Consider the following 9,489-nt stretch of genomic DNA (forward strand, 5'->3'; position numbering starts at 1 on the left):
TATTGGAATTTAAAAGAGGAAAAAAAAGTGAAAAAGCCAACGGCACGCAGTGTTCCTAAGTGTTCTCCCTCCCAAGTACTGACTGCGCTCAACGCTGCTTAACTTCGGTGATCGGACGAGAACCGGTGTTTTCAGCGTGATATGGCCGTTGCCGAGAGTGCTATTTAATAATTCGAATTTAAATTAAGTGAGACAAATTAACCTTCATCTTTTTAAAACAATAACAAAAAGAAAATATGTTGGCTTTTTTCATATCTATTGGAATTTAAAAGAGGAAAAAAAAGTGAAAAAGCCAACGGCACGCAGTGTTCCTAAGTGGTCTCCCTCCCAAGTACTTACTGCGCTCGACGCTGCTTAACTTCGGTGATCCGACGAGAACCGGAGTTTTCAGCGTGATATGGCCGTTGCCGAGAGTGCTAGATAATAATTCGAATTTAAATTAAGTGAGACAAATTGACCTTCATCTTTTTAATACAATAACAAAAAGAAAATATGTTTGCTTTTTTCATATCTATAGGAATTTAAAAGAGGAAAAAAATAGTGAAAAAGCCAACGGCACGCAGTGTTCCTAAGTGTTCTCCCTCCCAAGTACTGACTGCGCTCGACGCTGCTTAACTTCGGTGATCGGACGAGAACCGGTGTTTTCAGCGTGATATGGCTGTTGCCGAGAGTGCTATTTAATAATTCGAATTTAATTAACCTTCATCTTTATAAATCAATAAGAAAAAGAAGATTTGTTTGCTTTTTTCATATCTCATGGAATTTAAAAGAGGAAATAAAAGTGAAAAAGCCAACGGCACGCAAAGTTTACAAGTACTGACTGCGCTCGACGCTGCTTAACTTCGGTGATCGGACGAGAACCGGTGTTTTCAGCGTGATATGGCCGTTGCCGAGAGTGCTAGATAATAATTCGAATTTAAATTAAGTGAGACAAATTAACCATCATCTTTTTAAAACAATAACAAAAAGAAAATATGTTTGCTTTCTTCATATCTATTGGAATTTAAAAGAGGAAAAAAAAGTGAAAAAGCCAACGGCACGCAGTGTTCCTAAGTGGCCTCCATCCCAAGTACTGACTGCGCTCGACGCTTCTTAACTTCGGTGATCGGACGAGAACCGGTGTTTTCAGCGTGATATGGCCGTTGCCGAGAGTGCTAGATAATAATTCGAATTTAAATTAAGTGAGACAAATTAACCATCATCTTTTTAAAACAATAACAAAAAGAAAATATGTTTGCTTTTTTCATATCTATTGGAATTTAAAAGAGGAAAAATAAGTGAAAAAGCCAACGGCACGCAGTGTTCCTAAGTGGTCTCCCTCCCAAGTACTGACTGCGCTCGACGCTTCTTAACTTCGGTGATCGGACGAGAACCGGTGTTTTCAGCGTGATATGGCCGTTGCCGAGAGTGCTAGATAATAATTCGAATTTAAATTAAGTGAGACAAATTAACCATCATCTTTTTAAAACAATAACAAAAAGAAAATATGTTTGCTTTCTTCATATCTATTGGAATTTAAAAGAGGAAAAAAAAGTGAAAAAGCCAACGGCACGCAGTGTTCCTAAGTGGTCTCCCTCCCAAGTACTGACTGCGCTCGACGCTGCTTAACTTCGGTGATCGGACGAGAACCGGTGTTTTCAGCGTGATATGGCCGTTGCCGAGAGTGCTATTTAATAATTCGAATTTAATTAACCTTCATCTTTATAAATCAATAAGAAAAAGAAGATTTGTTTGCTTTTTTCATATCTCATGGAATTTAAAAGAGGAAATAAAAGTGAAAAAGCCAACGGCACGCAAAGTTTACAAGTACTGACTGCGCTCGACGCTGCTTAACTTCGGTGATCGGACGAGAACCGGTGTTTTCAGCGTGATATGGCCGTTGCCGAGAGTGCTAGATAATAATTCGAATTTAAATTAAGTGAGACAAATTAACCATCATCTTTTTAAAACAATAACAAAAAGAAAATATGTTTGCTTTCTTCATATCTATTGGAATTTAAAAGAGGAAAAAAAAGTGAAAAAGCCAACGGCACGCAGTGTTCCTAAGTGGCCTCCATCCCAAGTACTGACTGCGCTCGACGCTTCTTAACTTCGGTGATCGGACGAGAACCTGTGTTTTCAGCGTGATATGGCCGTTGCCGAGAGTGCTAGATAATAATTCGAATTTAAATTAAGTGAGACAAATTAACCATCATCTTTTTAAAACAATAACAAAAAGAAAATATGTTTGCTTTTTTCATATCTATTGGAATTTAAAAGAGGAAAAATAAGTGAAAAAGCCAACGGCACGCAGTGTTCCTAAGTGGTCTCCCTCCCAAGTACTGACTGCGCTCGACGCTTCTTAACTTCGGTGATCGGACGAGAACCGGTGTTTTCAGCGTGATATGGCCGTTGCCGAGATTGCTAGATAATAATTCGAATTTAAATTAAGTGAGACAAATTAACCATCATCTTTTTAAAACAATAACAAAAAGAAAATATGTTTGCTTTCTTCATATCTATTGGAATTTAAAAGAGGAAAAAAAAGTGAAAAAGCCAACGACACGCAGTGTTCCTAAGTGTTCTCCCTCCCAAGTACTGACTGCGCTCAACGCTGCTTAACTTCGGTGATCGGACGAGAACCGGTGTTTTCAGCGTGATATGGCCGTTGCCGAGAGTGCTATTTAATAATTCGAATTTAAATTAAGTGAGACAAATTAACCTTCATCTTTTTAAAACAATAACAAAAAGAAAATATGTTGGCTTTTTTCATATCTATTGGAATTTAAAAGAGGAAAAAAAAGTGAAAAAGCCAACGGCACGCAGTGTTCCTAAGTGGTCTCCCTCCCAAGTACTTACTGCGCTCGACGCTGCTTAACTTCGGTGATCCGACGAGAACCGGTGTTTTCAGCGTGATATGGCCGTTGCCGAGAGTGCTAGATAATAATTCGAATTTAAATTAAGTGAGACAAATTGACCTTCATCTTTTTAATACAATAACAAAAAGAAAATATGTTTGCTTTTTTCATATCTATAGGAATTTAAAAGAGGAAAAAAATAGTGAAAAAGCCAACGGCACGCAGTGTTCCTAAGTGTTCTCCCTCCCAAGTACTGACTGCGCTCGACGCTGCTTAACTTCGGTGATCGGACGAGAACCGGTGTTTTCAGCGTGATATGGCTGTTGCCGAGAGTGCTATTTAATAATTCGAATTTAATTAACCTTCATCTTTATAAATCAATAAGAAAAAGAAGATTTGTTTGCTTTTTTCATATCTCATGGAATTTAAAAGAGGAAATAAAAGTGAAAAAGCCAACGGCACGCAAAGTTTACAAGTACTGACTGCGCTCGACGCTGCTTAACTTCGGTGATCGGACGAGAACCGGTGTTTTCAGCGTGATATGGCCGTTGCCGAGAGTGCTAGATAATAATTCGAATTTAAATTAAGTGAGACAAATTAACCATCATCTTTTTAAAACAATAACAAAAAGAAAATATGTTTGCTTTCTTCATATCTATTGGAATTTAAAAGAGGAAAAAAAAGTGAAAAAGCCAACGGCACGCAGTGTTCCTAAGTGGCCTCCATCCCAAGTACTGACTGCGCTCGACGCTTCTTAACTTCGGTGATCGGACGAGAACCGGTGTTTTCAGCGTGATATGGCCGTTGCCGAGAGTGCTAGATAATAATTCGAATTTAAATTAAGTGAGACAAATTAACCATCATCTTTTTAAAACAATAACAAAAAGAAAATATGTTTGCTTTTTTCATATCTATTGGAATTTAAAAGAGGAAAAATAAGTGAAAAAGCCAACGGCACGCAGTGTTCCTAAGTGGTCTCCCTCCCAAGTACTGACTGCGCTCGACGCTTCTTAACTTCGGTGATCGGACGAGAACCGGTGTTTTCAGCGTGATATGGCCGTTGCCGAGAGTGCTAGATAATAATTCGAATTTAAATTAAGTGAGACAAATTAACCATCATCTTTTTAAAACAATAACAAAAAGAAAATATGTTTGCTTTCTTCATATCTATTGGAATTTAAAAGAGGAAAAAAAAGTGAAAAAGCCAACGGCACGCAGTGTTCCTAAGTGGTCTCCCTCCCAAGTACTGACTGCGCTCGACGCTGCTTAACTTCGGTGATCGGACGAGAACCGGTGTTTTCAGCGTGATATGGCCGTTGCCGAGAGTGCTATTTAATAATTCGAATTTAATTAACCTTCATCTTTATAAATCAATAAGAAAAAGAAGATTTGTTTGCTTTTTTCATATCTCATGGAATTTAAAAGAGGAAATAAAAGTGAAAAAGCCAACGGCACGCAAAGTTTACAAGTACTGACTGCGCTCGACGCTGCTTAACTTCGGTGATCGGACGAGAACCGGTGTTTTCAGCGTGATATGGCCGTTGCCGAGAGTGCTAGATAATAATTCGAATTTAAATTAAGTGAGACAAATTAACCATCATCTTTTTAAAACAATAACAAAAAGAAAATATGTTTGCTTTCTTCATATCTATTGGAATTTAAAAGAGGAAAAAAAAGTGAAAAAGCCAACGGCACGCAGTGTTCCTAAGTGGCCTCCATCCCAAGTACTGACTGCGCTCGACGCTTCTTAACTTCGGTGATCGGACGAGAACCGGTGTTTTCAGCGTGATATGGCCGTTGCCGAGAGTGCTAGATAATAATTCGAATTTAAATTAAGTGAGACAAATTAACCATCATCTTTTTAAAACAATAACAAAAAGAAAATATGTTTGCTTTTTTCATATCTATTGGAATTTAAAAGAGGAAAAATAAGTGAAAAAGCCAACGGCACGCAGTGTTCCTAAGTGGTCTCCCTCCCAAGTACTGACTGCGCTCGACGCTTCTTAACTTCGGTGATCGGACGAGAACCGGTGTTTTCAGCGTGATATGGCCGTTGCCGAGAGTGCTAGATAATAATTCGAATTTAAATTAAGTGAGACAAATTAACCATCATCTTTTAAAAACAATAACAAAAAGAAAATATGTTTGCTTTCTTCATATCTATTGGAATTTAAAAGAGGAAAAAAAAGTGAAAAAGCCAACGGCACGCAGTGTTCCTAAGTGTTCTCCCTCCCAAGTACTGACTGCGCTCAACGCTGCTTAACTTCGGTGATCGGACGAGAACCGGTGTTTTCAGCGTGATATGGCCGTTGCCGAGAGTGCTATTTAATAATTCGAATTTAAATTAAGTGAGACAAATTAACCTTCATCTTTTTAAAACAATAACAAAAAGAAAATATGTTGGCTTTTTTCATATCTATTGGAATTTAAAAGAGGAAAAAAAAGTGAAAAAGCCAACGGCACGCAGTGTTCCTAAGTGGTCTCCCTCCCAAGTACTTACTGCGCTCGACGCTGCTTAACTTCGGTGATCGGACGAGAACCGGTGTTTTCAGCGTGATATGGCTGTTGCCGAGAGTGCTATTTAATAATTCGAATTTAATTAACCTTCATCTTTATAAATCAATAAGAAAAAGAAGATTTGTTTGCTTTTTTCATATCTCATGGAATTTAAAAGAGGAAATAAAAGTGAAAAAGCCAACGGCACGCAAAGTTTACAAGTACTGACTGCGCTCGACGCTGCTTAACTTCGGTGATCGGACGAGAACCGGTGTTTTCAGCGTGATATGGCCGTTGCCGAGAGTGCTAGATAATAATTCGAATTTAAATTAAGTGAGACAAATTAACCATCATCTTTTTAAAACAATAACAAAAAGAAAATATGTTTGCTTTCTTCATATCTATTGGAATTTAAAAGAGGAAAAAAAAGTGAAAAAGCCAACGGCACGCAGTGTTCCTAAGTGGCCTCCATCCCAAGTACTGACTGCGCTCGACGCTTCTTAACTTCGGTGATCGGACGAGAACCGGTGTTTTCAGCGTGATATGGCCGTTGCCGAGAGTGCTAGATAATAATTCGAATTTAAATTAAGTGAGACAAATTAACCATCATCTTTTTAAAACAATAACAAAAAGAAAATATGTTTGCTTTTTTCATATCTATTGGAATTTAAAAGAGGAAAAATAAGTGAAAAAGCCAACGGCACGCAGTGTTCCTAAGTGGTCTCCCTCCCAAGTACTGACTGCGCTCGACGCTTCTTAACTTCGGTGATCGGACGAGAACCGGTGTTTTCAGCGTGATATGGCCGTTGCCGAGAGTGCTAGATAATAATTCGAATTTAAATTAAGTGAGACAAATTAACCATCATCTTTTAAAAACAATAACAAAAAGAAAATATGTTTGCTTTCTTCATATCTATTGGAATTTAAAAGAGGAAAAAAAAGTGAAAAAGCCAACGGCACGCAGTGTTCCTAAGTGGTCTCCCTCCCAAGTACTGACTGCGCTCGACGCTGCTTAACTTCGGTGATCGGACGAGAACCGGTGTTTTCAGCGTGATATGGCCGTTGCCGAGAGTGCTATTTAATAATTCGAATTTAAATTAAGTGAGACAAATTAACCATCATCTTTTTAAAACAATAACAAAAAGAAAATATGTTTGCTTTTTTCATATCTATTGGAATTTAAAAGAGGAAAAAAAAGTGAAAAAGCCAACGGCACGCAGTGTTCCTAAGTGTTCTCCCTCCCAAGTACTGACTGCGCTCAACGCTGCTTAACTTCGGTGATCGGACGAGAACCGGTGTTTTCAGCGTGATATGGCCGTTGCCGAGAGTGCTATTTAATAATTCGAATTTAAATTAAGTGAGACAAATTAACCTTCATCTTTTTAAAACAATAACAAAAAGAAAATATGTTGGCTTTTTTCATATCTATTGGAATTTAAAAGAGGAAAAAAAAGTGAAAAAGCCAACGGCACGCAGTGTTCCTAAGTGGTCTCCCTCCCAGGTACTTACTGCGCTCGACGCTGCTTAACTTCGGTGATCGGACGAGAACCGGTGTTTTCAGCGTGATATGGCTGTTGCCGAGAGTGCTATTTAATAATTCGAATTTAATTAACCTTCATCTTTATAAATCAATAAGAAAAAGAAGATTTGTTTGCTTTTTTCATATCTCATGGAATTTAAAAGAGGAAATAAAAGTGAAAAAGCCAACGGCACGCAAAGTTTACAAGTACTGACTGCGCTCGACGCTTCTTAACTTCGGTGATCGGACGAGAACCGGTGTTTTCAGCGTGATATGGCCGTTGCCGAGAGTGCTAGATAATAATTCGAATTTAAATTAAGTGAGACAAATTAACCATCATCTTTTTAAAACAATAACAAAAAGAAAATATGTTTGCTTTTTTCATATCTATTGGAATTTAAAAGAGGAAAAATAAGTGAAAAAGCCAACGGCACGCAGTGTTCCTAAGTGGTCTCCCTCCCAAGTACTGACTGCGCTCGACGCTTCTTAACTTCGGTGATCGGACGAGAACCGGTGTTTTCAGCGTGATATGGCCGTTGCCGAGAGTGCTAGATAATAATTCGAATTTAAATTAAGTGAGACAAATTAACCATCATCTTTTTAAAACAATAACAAAAAGAAAATATGTTTGCTTTCTTCATATCTATTGGAATTTAAAAGAGGAAAAAAAAGTGAAAAAGCCAACGGCACGCAGTGTTCCTAAGTGGCCTCCATCCCAAGTACTGACTGCGCTCGACGCTTCTTAACTTCGGTGATCGGACGAGAACCGGTGTTTTCAGCGTGATATGGCCGTTGCCGAGAGTGCTAGATAATAATTCGAATTTAAATTAAGTGAGACAAATTAACCATCATCTTTTTAAAACAATAACAAAAAGAAAACATGTTTGCTTTTTTCATATCTATTGGAATTTAAAAGAGGAAAAATAAGTGAAAAAGCCAACGGCACGCAGTGTTAACCATCATCTTTTTAAAACAATAACAAAAAGAAAATATGTTTGCTTTTTTCATATCTATTGGAATTTAAAAGAGGAAAAAAAAGTGAAAAAGCCAACGGCACGCAGTGTTCCTAAGTGGCCTCCATCCCAAGTACTGACTGCGCTCGACGCTTCTTAACTTCGGTGATCGGACGAGAACCGGTGTTTTCAGCGTGATATGGCCGTTGCCGAGAGTGCTAGATAATAATTCGAATTTAAATTAAGTGAGACAAATTAACCATCATCTTTTTAAAACAATAACAAAAAGAAAATATGTTTGCTTTTTTCATATCTATTGGAATTTAAAAGAGGAAAAATAAGTGAAAAAGCCAACGGCACGCAGTGTTCCTAAGTGGTCTCCCTCCCAAGTACTGACTGCGCTCGACGCTTCTTAACTTCGGTGATCGGACGAGAACCGGTGTTTTCAGCGTGATATGGCCGTTGCCGAGAGTGCTAGATAATAATTCGAATTTAAATTAAGTGAGACAAATTAACCATCATCTTTTTAAAACAATAACAAAAAGAAAATATGTTTGCTTTCTTCATATCTATTGGAATTTAAAAGAGGAAAAAAAAGTGAAAAAGCCAACGGCACGCAGTGTTCCTAAGTGGCCTCCATCCCAAGTACTGACTGCGCTCGACGCTTCTTAACTTCGGTGATCGGACGAGAACCGGTGTTTTCAGCGTGATATGGCCGTTGCCGAGAGTGCTAGATAATAATTCGAATTTAAATTAAGTGAGACAAATTAACCATCATCTTTTTAAAACAATAACAAAAAGAAAACATGTTTGCTTTTTTCATATCTATTGGAATTTAAAAGAGGAAAAATAAGTGAAAAAGCCAACGGCACGCAGTGTTAACCATCATCTTTTTAAAACAATAACAAAAAGAAAATATGTTTGCTTTTTTCATATCTATTGGAATTTAAAAGAGGAAAAAAAAGTGAAAAAGCCAACGGCACGCAGTGTTCCTAAGTGGTCTCCCTCCCAAGTACTGACTGCGCTCGACGCTGCTTAACTTCGGTGATCGGACGAGAACCGGTGTTTTCAGCGTGATATGGCCGTTGCCGAGAGTGCTAGATAATAATTCGAATTTAAATTAAGTGAGACAAATTAACCATCATCTTTTTAAAACAATAACAAAAAGAAAATATGTTTGCTTTTTTCATATCTATTGGAATTTAAAAGAGGAAAAAAAAGTGAAAAAGCCAACGGCACGCAGTGTTCCTAAGTGGTCTCCCTCCCAAGTACTGACTGCGCTCGACGCTGCTTAACTTCGGTGATCGGACGAGAACCGGTGTTTTCAGCGTGATATGGCCGTTGCCGAGAGTGCTATTTAATAATTCGAATTTAAATTAAGTGAGACAAATTAACCTTCATCTTTTTAAAACAATAACAAAAGAAAATATGTTTGCTTTTTTCATATCTATAGGAATTTAAAAGAGGAAAAAAAAGTGAAAAAGCCAACGGCACGCAGTGTTCCTAAGTGGTCTCCCTCCCAAGTACTGACTGCGCTCGACGCTGCTTAACTTCGGTGATCGGACGAGAACCGGTGTTTTCAGCGTGATATGGCCGTTGCCGAGAGTGCTATTTAATAATTCGAATTTAAATTAAGTGAGACAAATTAACCATCATCTTTTTAAAACAATAACAAAAAGAAAAT

General features: G+C 38.0%; 20 non-coding genes and 16 pseudogenes across 20 annotated transcripts; all 36 read right to left on the reverse strand.

Annotated features, from left to right (window-relative positions):
- Nucleotides 1–34: 34 nt before the first annotated feature.
- Nucleotides 35–153, reverse strand: LOC149659854 (5S ribosomal RNA). Its single transcript, XR_016369265.1, has one exon. It is a non-coding gene; the product is annotated as a 5S ribosomal RNA (ribosomal RNA).
- A 137-nt stretch (nt 154–290) lies between these two features.
- Nucleotides 291–409, reverse strand: LOC149659855 (5S ribosomal RNA). The gene has a single exon (XR_016369222.1). It is a non-coding gene; the product is annotated as a 5S ribosomal RNA (ribosomal RNA).
- A 138-nt stretch (nt 410–547) lies between these two features.
- LOC149659856 (5S ribosomal RNA) lies at nt 548–666 on the reverse strand (annotated as a pseudogene).
- A 122-nt stretch (nt 667–788) lies between these two features.
- LOC149659857 (5S ribosomal RNA) lies at nt 789–891 on the reverse strand (annotated as a pseudogene).
- A 137-nt stretch (nt 892–1,028) lies between these two features.
- LOC149659858 (5S ribosomal RNA) lies at nt 1,029–1,147 on the reverse strand (annotated as a pseudogene).
- Nucleotides 1,148–1,284: 137 nt separating this feature from the next.
- LOC149659859 (5S ribosomal RNA) lies at nt 1,285–1,403 on the reverse strand. The gene has a single exon (XR_016369774.1). It is a non-coding gene; the product is annotated as a 5S ribosomal RNA (ribosomal RNA).
- A 137-nt stretch (nt 1,404–1,540) lies between these two features.
- On the reverse strand, nt 1,541–1,659 carry LOC149659860 (5S ribosomal RNA). The gene has a single exon (XR_016369296.1). It is a non-coding gene; the product is annotated as a 5S ribosomal RNA (ribosomal RNA).
- A 122-nt stretch (nt 1,660–1,781) lies between these two features.
- On the reverse strand, nt 1,782–1,884 carry LOC149659861 (5S ribosomal RNA; annotated as a pseudogene).
- Nucleotides 1,885–2,021: 137 nt separating this feature from the next.
- On the reverse strand, nt 2,022–2,140 carry LOC149659862 (5S ribosomal RNA; annotated as a pseudogene).
- A 137-nt stretch (nt 2,141–2,277) lies between these two features.
- LOC149659863 (5S ribosomal RNA) lies at nt 2,278–2,396 on the reverse strand. Its single transcript, XR_016369775.1, has one exon. It is a non-coding gene; the product is annotated as a 5S ribosomal RNA (ribosomal RNA).
- Nucleotides 2,397–2,533: 137 nt separating this feature from the next.
- LOC149659864 (5S ribosomal RNA) lies at nt 2,534–2,652 on the reverse strand (annotated as a pseudogene).
- Nucleotides 2,653–2,789: 137 nt separating this feature from the next.
- On the reverse strand, nt 2,790–2,908 carry LOC149659865 (5S ribosomal RNA). The gene has a single exon (XR_016369540.1). It is a non-coding gene; the product is annotated as a 5S ribosomal RNA (ribosomal RNA).
- A 138-nt stretch (nt 2,909–3,046) lies between these two features.
- Nucleotides 3,047–3,165, reverse strand: LOC149659866 (5S ribosomal RNA; annotated as a pseudogene).
- A 122-nt stretch (nt 3,166–3,287) lies between these two features.
- Nucleotides 3,288–3,390, reverse strand: LOC149659867 (5S ribosomal RNA; annotated as a pseudogene).
- Nucleotides 3,391–3,527: 137 nt separating this feature from the next.
- On the reverse strand, nt 3,528–3,646 carry LOC149659868 (5S ribosomal RNA; annotated as a pseudogene).
- A 137-nt stretch (nt 3,647–3,783) lies between these two features.
- Nucleotides 3,784–3,902, reverse strand: LOC149659869 (5S ribosomal RNA). The gene has a single exon (XR_016369776.1). It is a non-coding gene; the product is annotated as a 5S ribosomal RNA (ribosomal RNA).
- A 137-nt stretch (nt 3,903–4,039) lies between these two features.
- On the reverse strand, nt 4,040–4,158 carry LOC149659870 (5S ribosomal RNA). Its single transcript, XR_016369297.1, has one exon. It is a non-coding gene; the product is annotated as a 5S ribosomal RNA (ribosomal RNA).
- A 122-nt stretch (nt 4,159–4,280) lies between these two features.
- On the reverse strand, nt 4,281–4,383 carry LOC149659871 (5S ribosomal RNA; annotated as a pseudogene).
- A 137-nt stretch (nt 4,384–4,520) lies between these two features.
- On the reverse strand, nt 4,521–4,639 carry LOC149659872 (5S ribosomal RNA; annotated as a pseudogene).
- A 137-nt stretch (nt 4,640–4,776) lies between these two features.
- On the reverse strand, nt 4,777–4,895 carry LOC149659873 (5S ribosomal RNA). Its single transcript, XR_016369778.1, has one exon. It is a non-coding gene; the product is annotated as a 5S ribosomal RNA (ribosomal RNA).
- Nucleotides 4,896–5,032: 137 nt separating this feature from the next.
- On the reverse strand, nt 5,033–5,151 carry LOC149659874 (5S ribosomal RNA). The gene has a single exon (XR_016369266.1). It is a non-coding gene; the product is annotated as a 5S ribosomal RNA (ribosomal RNA).
- Nucleotides 5,152–5,288: 137 nt separating this feature from the next.
- LOC149659875 (5S ribosomal RNA) lies at nt 5,289–5,407 on the reverse strand. Its single transcript, XR_016369708.1, has one exon. It is a non-coding gene; the product is annotated as a 5S ribosomal RNA (ribosomal RNA).
- Nucleotides 5,408–5,529: 122 nt separating this feature from the next.
- Nucleotides 5,530–5,632, reverse strand: LOC149659876 (5S ribosomal RNA; annotated as a pseudogene).
- Nucleotides 5,633–5,769: 137 nt separating this feature from the next.
- LOC149659877 (5S ribosomal RNA) lies at nt 5,770–5,888 on the reverse strand (annotated as a pseudogene).
- Nucleotides 5,889–6,025: 137 nt separating this feature from the next.
- On the reverse strand, nt 6,026–6,144 carry LOC149659878 (5S ribosomal RNA). Its single transcript, XR_016369779.1, has one exon. It is a non-coding gene; the product is annotated as a 5S ribosomal RNA (ribosomal RNA).
- A 137-nt stretch (nt 6,145–6,281) lies between these two features.
- Nucleotides 6,282–6,400, reverse strand: LOC149659879 (5S ribosomal RNA). Its single transcript, XR_016369298.1, has one exon. It is a non-coding gene; the product is annotated as a 5S ribosomal RNA (ribosomal RNA).
- A 137-nt stretch (nt 6,401–6,537) lies between these two features.
- LOC149659880 (5S ribosomal RNA) lies at nt 6,538–6,656 on the reverse strand. The gene has a single exon (XR_016369268.1). It is a non-coding gene; the product is annotated as a 5S ribosomal RNA (ribosomal RNA).
- Nucleotides 6,657–6,793: 137 nt separating this feature from the next.
- LOC149659881 (5S ribosomal RNA) lies at nt 6,794–6,912 on the reverse strand. The gene has a single exon (XR_016369748.1). It is a non-coding gene; the product is annotated as a 5S ribosomal RNA (ribosomal RNA).
- A 362-nt stretch (nt 6,913–7,274) lies between these two features.
- Nucleotides 7,275–7,393, reverse strand: LOC149659882 (5S ribosomal RNA). Its single transcript, XR_016369780.1, has one exon. It is a non-coding gene; the product is annotated as a 5S ribosomal RNA (ribosomal RNA).
- Nucleotides 7,394–7,530: 137 nt separating this feature from the next.
- Nucleotides 7,531–7,649, reverse strand: LOC149659883 (5S ribosomal RNA; annotated as a pseudogene).
- A 248-nt stretch (nt 7,650–7,897) lies between these two features.
- On the reverse strand, nt 7,898–8,016 carry LOC149659884 (5S ribosomal RNA; annotated as a pseudogene).
- A 137-nt stretch (nt 8,017–8,153) lies between these two features.
- On the reverse strand, nt 8,154–8,272 carry LOC149659885 (5S ribosomal RNA). Its single transcript, XR_016369781.1, has one exon. It is a non-coding gene; the product is annotated as a 5S ribosomal RNA (ribosomal RNA).
- Nucleotides 8,273–8,409: 137 nt separating this feature from the next.
- Nucleotides 8,410–8,528, reverse strand: LOC149659886 (5S ribosomal RNA; annotated as a pseudogene).
- A 248-nt stretch (nt 8,529–8,776) lies between these two features.
- Nucleotides 8,777–8,895, reverse strand: LOC149659887 (5S ribosomal RNA). The gene has a single exon (XR_016369299.1). It is a non-coding gene; the product is annotated as a 5S ribosomal RNA (ribosomal RNA).
- A 137-nt stretch (nt 8,896–9,032) lies between these two features.
- On the reverse strand, nt 9,033–9,151 carry LOC149659888 (5S ribosomal RNA). Its single transcript, XR_016369300.1, has one exon. It is a non-coding gene; the product is annotated as a 5S ribosomal RNA (ribosomal RNA).
- A 136-nt stretch (nt 9,152–9,287) lies between these two features.
- Nucleotides 9,288–9,406, reverse strand: LOC149659889 (5S ribosomal RNA). The gene has a single exon (XR_016369301.1). It is a non-coding gene; the product is annotated as a 5S ribosomal RNA (ribosomal RNA).
- Nucleotides 9,407–9,489: the final 83 nt, after the last annotated feature.

Source organism: Phalangium opilio, unplaced genomic scaffold (genome assembly GCF_054372755.1).
Source record: "Phalangium opilio isolate 3A_F unplaced genomic scaffold, DU_Popi_V2 ptg000070l_1, whole genome shotgun sequence".
NCBI lineage: Eukaryota > Metazoa > Arthropoda > Arachnida > Opiliones > Phalangiidae > Phalangium > Phalangium opilio.